We start from the raw sequence: 13,813 nt of genomic DNA, 5'->3' as shown, positions 1-13,813 counted from the left end.
TATCTTCTCCTCTATCCATCTTCTATCCGCCTCCCCCTCTCTCCCTATTTATTTCAGAACCCCCTTCCCCTCCCCCATTTCTGAAGAAGGGTCTAGGCCCGAAACATCAGCCTTCCTGCTCCTCTGATGCTGCTTGGCCTGCTGTGTTCATCCAGCTCTACACCTTGTTATCTCCGATTCTCCAGCATCTGCAGTTCCTACTATCTCTGAAACAAATGTGCATCTGCAGGGCTTGGTCCTTTGCAAGACAAAGGTATTTTTTCCAGGCATTTAGCCTTTTCAATTAAACAAAAGCTTGGGGGATACTGTCTCTTGCTGTTTTCAACATAGTATGTCTGGACCAATCGGAATCTCCTGCCTTTTTTGGATTTAGACAAACTCTTTGGGGTAACTGGTCACTGGTGTATTCTCCTTGGCCAAGTCAACTTGCCAACCAATCAGTATCCTGTATATCATCATAGAATCACAAAATTGTTCTGGTACAGAAGGAGGCCATTCAGCCCTTTGCGCCTGCACAGATCTATAACTTAATATCAAGCTCATGTCTTTTTTTCGTATCCCTGCACACCATTTCTATCCAAATAATCATTCAATGCCCTTTTGAATACTTCGATCGAAGCTGCTTCTACCACACTTCCAGGCAGCGCATTCCATATCCTAGCTACTTGCTAAGTGAAAACATTTTGTCCCCATAATCCTTGCTTTGTTTGCATGTCACTTTAAATCACTTTAAATCTTCTTGTGTCTACTCCTGGTGAGTGCAAGACAAAATTCTTCAACAGCATGTCTTTTTATTCAGCAATATTCAATATATGCTCAGCCAAGTGACTAGGTTGTAAGTTGTAGTTAATTCTTCTTCAGTTGTCTGCTCAACGGCAGACAAAAAATTATTTGCTGAACCACAATAAAGCATTGTGATTTCATAGTACAGTCAGGACAGAGAGTGCTGACGTTACTTCAGTCAGAATGGGGAATTGAACTTGGTGCTGTTGGCGTTAATCTGATCCACATACTAATTGTTTCATCAACTGAGCTAACCAACCCTCCATTATGAATTATAAAACTGAATTCAATATATTTGATTGTATGTGTGCTAGTACAAGAATGAATTACAGGATTGTTAGTAGAATGTAACTGGTTCACTAAAAATTCCTGATGGAGAGAACAAATTATTCTTACTGTTACTTAACTCCGATTCTATATAGATGACATGCAATTTCTCTCTGAGATGACCTAAATAGCCACTTGATTGTAAAAACAATTGTTATAAGAAAGCACATCAGTATGTGCTTTTCTCTGTGCCAATAAATTTGGTTCCTATTTGTCATGTATATGTTTGCTATAAAAGGCTTAACTCCTTCATTACCAAATACATTATTTTCCACAGTGTAGACATCAGCATTCCCTCTATTTTTCTTTCCAGCTGCGCAGACCTTTAATGTCTCTGTCAAGTTTGGCATGCTGACGCCAATCATCATGTGTAGAACCTTGCAGCCACACAGCTCATGGAACGTTAGCAGACATAATTGATTTTCATTGCAACAGTTACAGCGTAATGTTTTTCCAGTATGCATTCTTTAAATGTTTTTCATTGTCTGTCCATCATCATCTCTCTAAGTAACATTCCACAGTTTATCATTGCTAGTTCACGCGATGTAGATTTCTTTATTTACTTTCAGCATTCTAGTCTCAGAATCAACTACATTACTCTCCATTTTGATGCTGAATTGTTCATATACGGTTACTCTTCTCCAAATGGCCTCACACAGCTAGTCTGCCATTTTTTTTCTCTAATTACACAATACTAGGATGATCTATTCTCAAGCTGGTTACTCAACATATTGATCCAGAAAACCATTTCATACATATTCCAGGTATTCCTTCTCTACAGCATTTGTTTTGCCTAAACTAAATTCATTTTAAAATCACCCATACTTACAACTGTACCTTTGTTTGCATTTCTAATTTGTTTAATACCTTCCCCAACGTTAGCACTACAGTTTGGCGATCTATATACAACACACACTACCGTTTCTTTCCCTTGGTGTTTCTAAGTTCTACCCATACAGATTCCACTTCATCAGAGTTACTATCCTTCCTCACTACTACACTAATGTCCTCTTTAACCAGCAATGCCACCCTACCCGCTTTTCCTCTTTGTCTAATCTTTCTAAAAACTGATTACTCCTAGATATTCACTTCCCATCTCTGGTTGTCCTGTAGCCAGTATCTATAATCCCAACTATATCAGACTTGTTTATATCTATTTGCATGACTAATTCATTCCCTTTATTGCAAATGCTCCATTCATTAAGATGCAAGGCTTGTCTTTCTAACATTTTTCGTCCCATTCATATTATTCTTACATCATGGCCCTATTTGATTCTTGCCCTTAAACTGCCTTACCCTTAAACTGTCTTCCTATCACTTTTCTGTCTTTCATTTTTGTCTTTGTTTCACTGTCTTCTGTCTCCCTGTATAGGTTCTCATCGCTGTGCCATTTTAGTTTAAAGCTTCTCCAACCACGCTAACAAATACTCCTCCCTGGACATCAATCTCATGCCTGCCTGGGACTGGTCTTAACTCCTCCAAAACTGGTCCCAATGCCCCAGGAATCCAAAACTCTCCCTCTCACATCACCTCTTCAGCCGTGTATTCTTCTGATAGATCCTGCTATTTCTAATCTAACTAGCACATGGCACTGCTGGTAATTCTGAGATCATTATCTTTGAGGTCCTACTTTTTAATTTGCTTTCTACCTCCCTGTATTATGCTTTAAGGACTTCAACACTTTTTTTTAAGCTATGTTGTTTGTACCAATGTGTACAATGACCACTGGCTGTTCACCCGTTCACTCCAGATTCCTATAGCCATTCCAAGACATCCTTGACACGAGCACACAGGAAGCAACATACCTTCCTGGAGCCTCACTAATGGCCACAAAACCATTTATCTATTCCTGTTACAATTGAACTGTCTATTTCTATACCCTCCCCGAGTATATTCCTCCTCTCCTTTGCAGCTGAGGCAACTGTGGTGCAAAATTTTGCTGAGAGGCTATCCTCCCAAACTGTATCCAGAACGTTATGTCTGTTTTACAGGGGAATGGCCAAGAGAACAACAGTCCATACTACCTGCCTTATCCACTTTCTCTGACTGGTGGTCATCAATTCCTTGTCTGTCTGTGGAGTGACCACCTCTCTGTACAGGCTATGCTGTACCATATTTTCCAGAGTCCTCAGCCACCACTCCAGCTCCAAAACACAGGCTTCCAGGAGCTGCACTAGGACACACATCCTAAACACATTCTGGTCCCTGGCTCTGGAACTGTGCCTTACTCCCACATTGTGTTCTCCTTCCATGACTTACCTTTTTAAATTAAACACTTAGAACACCCTTAAAATCAAATAAGATTAATTTCTCTCAGGTCCTTCTTCTATAGACCTCCAAATTATTGTCTTTACAAACTATAACCCCAAAATAAAGACCTTAGAAACTATACGCAATATAAATAGTATAAATACTCACCTGACCTTACTCATCTAACTAGTTGCTTCCTCTCATTCCACATCATGTTTTGACACTCTTCCAGCCTGCTTCACTGCAAGCTACTGCAGGACACTCTCCCCAGTTTATATATAGCTGGACTCTATTTCCCTGAATAAACCAGATGTCCTTTTTTACCCCTTCCTCTTTTCTTCTTAAATGTATTAACATCTTGCTTAGGGAGTTAGTTCAATTTGTGCCCATTACTATGCAACTGTTTCTCTGTGGCCATCGTCGATGTGTGAGATTCAGCAGGAAATGCTGACTTGGGCCAAAGGGTCTGTTTCTGTGCTATATGACTCTATGACCCTATGACTAGCCATTCAACCTTTATGAGTCACCATAACGTAATCTTATGCTTGTTTAACATTCATACACACTATTCTATGTCTGTAATCTTTATCCCTTTTTATACTGCAGCTGTCATTCTGCTTAGACTCGTGCTAACCTTGTCTATATGTCTCATCTACATTGCCTTAATGACTTGAACAGTACACTAAAGTGCAGTCTCACTTTCAAACTGAGGGCCTCAGGTTTGTACTTTCCACTTGGACAATATAGTTGAGCATACTTTTCAATTATTGTCGTGTAAAGACTTCAGGTAAGGTGTAAAATTCACTGCTGTTTCCCATCTTGTAGTATCAATAAGAACTCCTAGATCTCTTTTGGCTTCTCCCAGGCAAGTTCATCACCACTCATTGAATCAATATATCTCTCATTTAATATCTTGCTCATGTCCATATTAAATTTCTGCCAATATCTTTCTTCTTGGGAGCATTAACTTATATTTATACCATAAACACATAGTAAAGGCAGTGAAACTATTTCAATTTAATATTTATCCCCTATTACCCAAGCTTCAATCAATTCTCTAGCCAATGAAATACTCTGCTTGCATTGTCACCCAGAGGTCCATTCTGTTCATTCATAGATTACATCTAGAATTAAAATGAGCTTGAATGTCAATGCAGTGCCTTATCACACCATTCAGAAGCCCCCAAAGTGATTCATTTACAATGAATTACTTTGAAATACTATCATTATGTGGTTCACATTTGAACCAGCTGGAGCATTGAATTGTAACAGCCTGTGTGAAATCTGTGACTTCCTTTTGGTCCCCAGCAAATTTTTTTATAATCATTGGAAGAAATTTTGTTAACTATCTGGCATTGCTAACTTTGAGTAACACACAAAACTCTCTAGGTACATTTTTTTGTGCCTTAATCGCAAATTTACACGATCACTTTCTTGTTTAAGCATTGCAACACTTGAACTTCTCATTGTAACCTCTACATTGATCCCAAATAATGCTGGATGACATCAGTAAAAACACACCCTGCTTGGAATGCTCACACCCAGGTCTCAAAATGGAAACTGTAATCCACTGAACATGCCCATGCTCATTAGGTTATCTGCTCCAACTCATTTTCAGACAATTTGTCAAGATACAGATAGGGAAGGCACTATGAACTGGATGTGAATTGCTTAACAGACACTTGTAGTCATCAGTGTCCCTTTCAAGACTCAAGTAGATATATTTAATGAGAACGGATTGGATCATTATTTAGATAGGTTTGGTGTGCATGGATATGAGGAGATCAGCACTAACTAATAGAACCAGTGCAGGCATGATGGGCTGAATGGCCTCTTTCTACACTACAACAGTTCTGTGATTCTCTGATAGATATTTCTTGGATTGAAGTGATTGTTGCTGCAGCATCATTAATCCGAAGTGATTTGGAAAGTGTACAAGTGTTAATACAAGTTCAACTGCCCTGTGCTGCCATGATTAAACTATCCTACTATTCTCTGATGATTTAAAAGCTTGCTGGTTGAAAATATTTGTATTGATATTCACAAAAATAAGGGCTTTTGTGGTGCAATGATAATGTGTCTACCTCTAAGCCAGAAGGCCCCGGTTCAAATCCTACTTGCTCCAGAGGTGTGACACAACATATTTAACAGGTCAATTAGAAATATTTATTTTAAAATGGCAGCATTAACAATACTACCTTGTGGAAATTTTAGTATTTTCTTTTAAAGGAGTTTAAGTATTTGTTGAGCTGAATAGAAAAATAACTACTTTATAAATGTACTTGTACTTCATAGAGCAAAGGCAATGTTTCAACCTGACAATCTTCTTGGTTTATTTTCCAGGTTAACCCTTCACATAGAGAAGTTAGCAGTCACTCTGATTCCATATTTGGACAATCTGTCCACACTCATTATCTAAGCTAAAACCAGGAAGGGCTACTTAGATAAGAGAAATAAAGAAGCTTCTAGATCCTGTATCAACCTGCTCTGCAGGAAATATTGCAAACATATGGCAGATGGGGTCAATGTTTGAAAAAACAGAAAGAATGGTTGATGTTTCCAATGTAAATCATTCATCAAAACTCATTGAAGATATTGGCAAAACCTAGACAGCAACTTGTTATTGTTGAGTCCGTCATTACCTTTTTTTCATTTTTAGTTTGGAACTGTGAAGTTGCAAATTGACTTTTGAGCTTTGAATAGCAGCTTGTTTTTTATTTAAAAATGAAGAAAACAAAAGACAGAAGTTTGGGGTTGGAAACTGGCTTGGAAAGGAAATGAGGGTTAATTTCTGTTCTAAGGACACTGTAGATGTTCTGGAATGAGATGTTGTTATGCTCAGGGACAGGAACCTCGTTGGATGTTGAATTTGTCAATGAAGGTAGGACCAATGCTGCCCAGCCAACCACAGAGAATGTTGAAGAAAAGGGAAAAAAGAGAAAACTGGTGCTGACTGGGTAGGACGCAGTTTTGTTTTAGAAGCTTCTGGACTGGGGTTGGTTTGATTTTTGCTCCCTCTAGTTCTTCTCCAGTTATTTACTTGTTGAAAGTTCTCAGAAAATAATCCTAGCCGGTCAGAAATAAATAAAAGTCTCCAGAGTCTGTGAAACTTGTTTGCATTGACCAGTGATTTCAGAATTCACACAAGGTACACAATGCTAAATGCCTGCAATACAATCTAATGTCAAAGGATTTCATGAAGGCCTGGTTTTTGAACATTGTTGAAACAATTATCGAATAACCACATTACAATTTTGTTTTGTAATTTATCCCTTAACTGTGTCTATCTGTCTGTCTATTAGCACATGAGTGGGGGCTTTATAATTAAAGAAGATTGGGCTTAGATTGGAGATATTAATTAGATTGCCTTGTATTTTATCTGTGCTGTGCAAAAATTACATTCTTAATTTTTATTTTGTTTCAGTATAGACTAGGTGTCCAAGATCTGTTATTTATAAAGTCTAGGTAGGAACATTTGAACAGTTTTGAGGGTCACTGAATGTTTTAATTTCATTGCATTTTAATAGTGAGGTTGATTTTGTTTGGCTTGTTACCCCTGTGTTGGAACATGACGATCTGCGGTGCGCTCCCTGAAAGGGAGGTGGAAACAGGCTCCACCCTCTTAACTTTCAAAAATATTTAGATATATACTTGTAATACCAAAGCATACAAGGCTATGGGCCAAGTGCAGAAAAATGGAATTAGAAGTTAAGTCGTTGCTTTTGACTGGCACAGACTTGATGGGCTGTAAGGCCTTTTTCAATGCTGTAGACCTTGATGACTCTATGATATTGTAGCAAATTGAATTCACACATAGTTACTAATTGTCATAATTAATGCCATTATATACATTCTGATTTTAAACAGTTTTGCTCAAGAAAATAATTCAGCTACACATATCAGTTACACACCCAAGTCAAAGACATTCTAAAAGAAACCGCAAATTACTTGTTAATGCATTCAGATTGATTGCGAATCTTCCATCCATGCTAGTATATCAGCATGGATAGAGGACTGGCTAACTAATATAGAGTTGCAATAAGGGGTTCGATTTCAGGATAACAAACTGTAACTAATGGTGTGCCACAGGGACTACGATTATTCACAATATATATTAATGACTTGGATGAGGGAAGTGAATGTACGATAGTCAAGTCTGGAGATGACACAGAAATAGTTAGGAAGGCAAGTGCTGAGGATGACATTCTACAGAGATATTTGGACTAGTTAAAAAGTGGATTAGAACTTGGAAAATAATGTGGGGAAATGTGAAATTATGCTCTTTGGCAGGTAGAATAGAGGAGTAGAATATTATGTAAATGGAAAAAGAATGCAGAAAGCTGCAGCACAATGAGATTTGGGCATCCTCGTGCATAATAAAAAATAGCCAACACCCAAGTCTGGCAGATAGGAAGGCAAATGGAATGTTGGCCTTTTATTTCAAAAGAAATAGAGTATGAAAATAGGGAAGTCTTGTTAAAACAAGACAAGGCACTACTCAGGCTGCAGCTGGAATACTGTGAACAATTTTGGGCCTCTTATCTAAGGAAAGGTACACTTGCATCAGAGGCCGTCCAAAGAAGGTTCACTAGGCCGATACCAGGTAGGAAGGAATGTTTTATGAGAAACATTGAGTAGTTTGGACCTGTACTTATTGGAGTTTAGAAGAATGAGAAGAGACCTTACTGAAATATATAAGATTCTTATGGTTTTGGAGTAGATATGTAGCTCGGGTTGTGGATGTTGCGGTTGGTTGACTTGCCGAGCTGGTTTGTTGTTGTTCTGCAGCTGTTTCATTACCCTGCTGGGTAACATCATCAGTGCAGCCTCAAATGAAGCGCCATTGTGTTTTCCTGCCTGGGTTTTAAGAGTAGTGCTGTCATTTTTTTTTCCTTACTAGTGGTATGTCCATTGATGTGAATAGGGCAGTGACGTCACCAAGTCACCCCACTCAGTCCACTCAGCCCAAGAATTCCTCAATTCCATCAAAGACATAAGGATAGATGACGATGAGACCATGGTTTCGTTTGACGTCACTGCCCTATTCACATCAATAGACATACCACTAGCAAGGGAAACAATGACAGCACTACTAGAACAAGACCCCAGTGAAATAATTTCCACAGACAACATGCTGAAGCTACTGGACCTATGCCTCACCACCCACTTCACTTTCAATGGCCAAACATATGAACAGATCAACGGGACACCCATGGGATCACCTATCTCCGGACTAATAGCCGAGGCGGTGATGCAAAGACTGGAAAGTATGGCCCTTCCGCTAATCCAACCAAAACTATGGATACGCTACCTGGACGACTCCTTTGTCATCATTAAACGGACCAAACTAGAGGACACACACAAACTAATAAACAACACCCTCACCGGAATCAAATTCACCAGAGAGGAGAAGAACAAACAGCTCCCATTCCTGGACGTCATGGTAGAGCACAGGACAAATGGGAAATTCCGAACGAAAGTACACAGAAAAGCCACACACACTGATCAAGTACTGAACTTCAACAGTAACCATCCTAACACACACAAACGAAGCTGCGTGCGAACATTATTTAAACAGGCAACAACACACTCCAGCTGCACAGAACTACGCCGAGAAGAAGAAGAATACCTCTTCCAGATATTCAAGAACAATGGATATCCAAAAAACTGGGTCAGAAGATGCCTATTACACGAACGACACCAGGAAGATACTACATGCCCCGACACACTCATCACGCTACCTTACATCAGGAACACATTGGAACTAACCACAACACTCCTAGGACCACTGGACATCAGAGTTGCACACAAACCCACATCAATCCTACGACAACTGCTCACCCGAACCAAAGACCCACTCCCCATTATGGACAGGACGAATGTCATATACAAGATTCCCTGCAGAGACTGTGACAAACACTACATTGGACAAACAGGAAGGAAATTAACAACAAGGGTACACGAACACCAACTGGCTGCAAAAAGACACGACCAATACTCACTTAACTCTATCCACATGGATAAGGAGAACCACCAATTCAATTGGGATAACACCAAGATCCTGGGACAAGCAAAGCAGAGACAGGCACAGGAGTTCCTAGAAACCTGGTACTCCACGAAGAAAGCCATCAACAAACACATAGAACTTGACCCCATATACACTCCATTGCGAAGGAAAACTGGAAGTGAGGTAATCCAGCTCAACGGACTCCAGAGTTTAAAAACCAGGCGGGAAAACACAACGGCACTTCATTGGAAGCTGCACCCCAGCAGGGTAATGAAACGTCTGCGGAACAACAATGAACCAGCTCGGCGAGCCAACCAACCACAAGATTCTTATAGGCCTTGGTAAGGTGGATGCAGAGAGGCTGCTTCCTCTTGTTTGAGAGTCTAGAACTAGCGGGCATAATCTCAGAATAATGGCTAACACATTTAAGACAGTGATGAGAGGAATTTCTTCTCTGAGAGGGTAGTGAACCTTTACCACAGAGGGCTGTAAAGGCTAGGTTGTCAAATATATTTAAGGATGAGATAGACAGACTTTTAATCAGTAAGGGAATCAAATGTTATAGGGAAAAGGCAGGAAAATGGATTTGAGGATTATCAGATCTGCCATGGTTTCATTGAGTGCAGAGCAGAATCATTGGGCTGAAAGCCATACTTCTGCTCCTGAGTCTTATGGTTGTGTGGTTTCTGTGTCCACCATTAGTCATAGAGTCCCTACAGTGTGGAAACAGGCCATTCAGCCCAACAAGTCCACACCACCCCTCCGAAGAGCATCCCACCCACACCCATTCCCCTATCCCTGCATTTCCCATGTCTAACCCACCTAACCTAAACATCCCTGCACACTACGGGCAATTTAGCATGACCAATCCACCTACCGTACACATCTTTGGACCGTGGCAGGAAACCAGAGCACCCGGTGGAAACCCACACAGACACGGGGAGAATGTGCAAACTCCACACAGACAGTCACCCGAGGGTGGAATCGAACCTGGGTCCCTGATGCTGTGAGGCAGCAGTGCTAACCCCTGAGCCACCGTGCCACCCATTTTTTTTTAGAAATGTCTCCTCATCTCTATCCTAAATGATCTACCCCAAATCCTCAGACTGTGACCCTTGCAGGTGATGTGACATATCCGCCATCCTCCCAGCATCCACCCTGTCTAGTCACAGAAGTTATTCTAAAGGTTAAAGTAAATATTTGGACCTGTCATGATTCATAACTATGCAAACTGCAGAATTTCAATTTGTAAGAGTAGTGGACTTTTGGGTTTAATATTAAACTAATTTTCTCCCTCAGGTAACCGCATAAAAAGAAAATCTATGGCACAATTTGAAGTGGATGAATGCATTTACCAGGTATCCTGGCCAACATTCCTCAACTAATGTTACTTAGAAAAAAAAGTTATTGATCTTTCTCAAAGGATGGTGGAAATTTGGAATTCTCTATGCACACCATAGAGTGATAAATATCTTAAGGTGTTTTCTGAAAGTGTCAAGAGATGCAAGATCAATTCTAACTTAAAGTCTGCGAATGATAGATTTTTGTTACCCAGAAGACCATATAAAGTGGGGCTAAGCGGGTAAATGGAGTTAGGTTGTAGATCAGCCAACAGGATTAACAGCAGAGCTGGCTAGTGAGGCTAAAAGGCCTGCCCCTTTTTCCTTGTTCTTTTTTGTCTCATTGCTGTTCCCAGCACTTTTCTATATGCAAATTAAATGCCATAATAGGTGACTGCACTTTGAAGGTGATTTGGACATTTTTTCCACTAACAAGATGGGAAATAATTGGGCTTTTGAAGCAAAATGTCTTAACAGCAGTTCAAACAGCTTTGAAATTAAAGATAATCTGACGCAGTCTGCACAGGTTTCCAGACTTCCACAATGATTTTCAAACAAGGAGATAAAGCAGGGGCCTAACTGATTGTTGTTTTTGAAATAGAAAGTTGTAAGGGCTGGCTTTCACTCAGACACTGCAGGTTAGGCTTTAGGAATACGGTTGAAAATTATTTTGTCAAGAAAGATGTAGGTGTTATTATGCATAGACAAACTGTACAGTTTCAATTATCGACAGTTTCTAACTTCTAAGCTAACTGCAGACAGCGTGGGTGGAATGTTCCCAGTCTCTAAACAATGTAGTCAATGGTGAGAAAGTTGGGGAAATATCGTGAGAATGCAAAAAAGTGAGATCCGTGGTCTAAAGAAAAGTGAATAAGGTTAGAATGACTAGATGAAAATATCATAGGTGAGCTGCCAACTCGCATATATCAACATATTTTTATAACCTAATCTTACCTCATTTGTATACAGGTTAGTATTCTCCCAGAAACTGGTGAGAAATTAGACAGCACTTGAAAATCCGAGGTACTGAATTTTAATTAAAATCAGCTAAGTGGCAATTTTGTGGAGTACTTTGGGGGATTTCTCTCCCTGAAACTGAACAAGTTTTCTCATGCAGTTTTACACTGCTCATCTCAGTATGTAAGCACCCCTAATCTATGGAGCTGTACTCATCTGCAGTGGAAGTACTGCCAGAGCTGCGACTAACTGGCATGCCCACCACCAGTGCCATCTTCAAACCCCAGCTATACTCCAGATTATTTGCTGCCAGCCAAGGAGCTACCCTTCACAGTTGCAGTTTTGGAACAGCCGTCCCAGAAATGGCAAACAAAGGCATGTTGACACTCCGATTTACTGGCACAGGTGTGGAGGTCCTGGTGGACAGGATGGTGGAGAGAAGAACTGTCCTTTTTCCTCAGAACCACTAGAGGAGATCACACCAGTGAATCGTGCCAGACCACCTTTAGTTATCACTGGGTCAGTGCAGGTCCACAATCTGGAGGAATGCCCAGCAATGCCACAAGATGGTTCATGATCTTCTGTACTCTGATTTTCTTTTTGCTACCTCACACCCTCTAACTCTGCTACTGCACCCACCTTCCACTAAAATTCACGGTCTACTGCTCTCACGATTGCATGCAGCATCTTCCCTCACGTCTTCTCACCCTTCCAATCCCCAAGACTACTAGCCTGCAACGTTCTGCTCACTCACTTGGCCAGCTCATCAGCTATCTTCCTCCTGTACCAGCACTAACAGCTGTGCCAGCCACTTTTGTATCACTCAGTTCCTCCCTTTGTCTCATTGCAGGAGGCAAAGAACCCCACAGTAGGTTGGAGAGCATGAAGACAGTTGACAAGGTGCCCAATATTCTTCTTCTCACCCACAGGAGGAGGAAGTCTTTGATCTGTGACTGCTCATGTGAAGTTGCCAAGGCGTCTATATTATGGCAACCACATAAGATTTATTGTCTCATGCTGCACTGCTCTCCCACTATAGTCACCATGAATGTGGTCTTAACCTGCCCAAGCATCTATCCCTATTTCACAACACATTCACTCTTTTGTTTTCTGCAGGCACCGTCTACATGGTCACCATCATTAGGAGACTAGCCCCTCAAGACTCCACCTCTGAGGAAACTGTCCATCAGTCAGAGGGTGCAGTGGGAAGGCTGTCTCCTGCACCCTGCCCCAGCTCAGATATGGACATCTCAATGGGTACGTTTGCTAGATTAAAGTCAGGAACACATTTTGGTGACAGCATCATTGCCACATCTCCACAGCTGACTAAGGAAGATATGCCACACTTAGAGGACAGCTGGATACTGAGTGTAAAGATTGTAATGTGGTTAGCCAGGTGGGCGTCATAGAATATGAGTTCCCTGACTGAGAATGTTAATCTGGCCCAATCAGGGAGCCCTGGCTGACAGATATAAACAGGAGTGTCAGAGGTTCTGTTTACTCTGGCTCTGAGGAAACTGGATCAGTGTCAAGGACTTTTCACATGTAAATAAAGAGTGACTTGATGACGGGATATTGGCCTTTGTGGAGTTATTTCACCCCTTGAACATGTTAAGAATACATTCGCTGTGGCAGTAACGGGAGAGTAACACAGCACGATGAATCTTACTTGATTGCCATGGCATGGAAATCTTGGCACCCCAACACGAACAGGATAGATCCTCTTCCTTATGCTCAGGTATTGTCTCCTTGTACAGGGTGAGGAGGTGAGTATCAGCCATATCACCACTAGTCTTGGCCATTCTAGCCCTATTGTGTTCCATGTTCTCCTGAAATAAATGAGATGAAAGTGGCTGGCAAAGCTGTTAATATTGGAGGAGGAGGAAGCAAGTTAATGAGCTGTCTTGAGTGAGTGAATAGGAAGTACAGAGGGCAGGGTTAGTAATTAGGGGGCAATGGCATGAGTGACAGCAATTGAGTAGAAATGCTGCTTGTAATAGTGACAGTGTAGAGCATGAGCTTCTGTGGGAGGTGGGTGCAGTAACTAAGTTTGAGTATGAGGTAGCAGAAAAAAAATGGTGTCACTTACTCTTGTGGAGTACAAGTCATTAACTTTCATGCACTGCTGTCTGTTCTTCTGGGTGGCGGA

The 13,813-nt window shown here is 40.9% G+C and overlaps 1 long non-coding RNA gene across 1 annotated transcript in view; it reads left to right on the top strand.

Annotated features, from left to right (window-relative positions):
* The window catches only part of LOC125482965, a 20,674-nt gene extending 7,549 nt beyond the window's left edge, over positions 1-13,125 (top strand). The window contains exons 2-3 of the long non-coding RNA XR_007261981.1: positions 10,667-10,725; positions 12,781-13,125. This is a non-coding gene — a long non-coding RNA (uncharacterized LOC125482965). The remainder of the gene's footprint in view (positions 1-10,666; positions 10,726-12,780) is intronic.
* Positions 13,126-13,813: the final 688 nt, after the last annotated feature.

Source organism: Rhincodon typus, chromosome 4, assembly GCF_021869965.1.
Source record: "Rhincodon typus isolate 14 chromosome 4, sRhiTyp1.1, whole genome shotgun sequence".
NCBI lineage: Eukaryota > Metazoa > Chordata > Chondrichthyes > Orectolobiformes > Rhincodontidae > Rhincodon > Rhincodon typus.
The sequence above is the reverse complement of the archived record's forward strand: the minus strand, read 5'-3'. Positions and strand labels throughout refer to the sequence as shown.